We start from the raw sequence: 1,008 nt of genomic DNA, 5'->3' as shown, positions 1-1,008 counted from the left end.
TATTGAAGACTGCAGTCCTTGACCTTCTGCAGCAAGTGCTTCAGGTCCTTCTCAGTTTCAGCGAGCAGGGTTGTGTTATCTGCATAACGTAGGTTGTTGACTATTCTTCCACCAATCCTGATGCCACATTCCTCCTCATACAGCCCAGTGTCTCGGTTGATCTGTTCTGCATACAGATTGAAAAGGTACGGAGACAAAAATACATCCCTGAAGGACCCCTTTCTTGATTTTGAACCATCCAGTGTCTCCCTGCTCTGTTCTGACTACTGCCTCTTGTTCCAAGTATAGGTTTCACATTGTTGTTGTTGTTGTTGTTGTTATGTGCCGTTGAGTCATTTGAGGCTCATAGCGACCCTATGTACAACAGCCCTAAACCCTGCTCTATCCTGTGCCAATCGCATTGCCTCTGACTCACCCATCCTGATTATTATTATTTGCACGAGCAAATGTTCTTCTCAGAGTCAGCCATAGCTGGTTGTGATCCACACAGTCAAAAACCTTTGCATAGTCAATGAAGCACAGGTAGACATTCTTCTGGTATGTTCTGCTCTGCCAAGATCCATCTTACATTAGCTATAATATCCCTAGTGCCACAACCTCTTCTAAATCCAGCCTGCACATCTGGCAGTTCTCTGTTGAAACCTTGTTTCAAAAGTTTTTGGATAATTTTCAGCAGAATCTTCCTTGTATGTGATATCAATGATATTGTTCGATAATTTCCACACTCTATTGGGTCACCTACCTTTCTTTGGAATGGGAACAAATACTGATCCCTTCCAGTCAGTTGGCCATCTGGCTGTCCTCCAGATTTCCTGGCACAACCTAGTGAGCACATCCAGGGCAGCGTCTTTTTGTTGAAATACATCAATTGGTATGCAGTCAACTCCTGGAGCCTTGTTCCTTCATAGGAACTTGAACTTCCTCCTTCATCACCATAGGTTCTTGCTCATATGTTATTTCATTAAATTCCTCTGTGTCAGCCAATTCCTTCTGATACAGTGACTCTGT

The sequence above is a fragment of the Elephantulus edwardii genome, unplaced genomic scaffold, assembly GCF_000299155.1.
Source record: "Elephantulus edwardii isolate Elephantulus edwardi_28Jun2011 unplaced genomic scaffold, EleEdw1.0 scaffold00044, whole genome shotgun sequence".
Classification (NCBI taxonomy): domain Eukaryota; kingdom Metazoa; phylum Chordata; class Mammalia; order Macroscelidea; family Macroscelididae; genus Elephantulus; species Elephantulus edwardii.
This window is presented reverse-complemented; position numbering follows the sequence as displayed.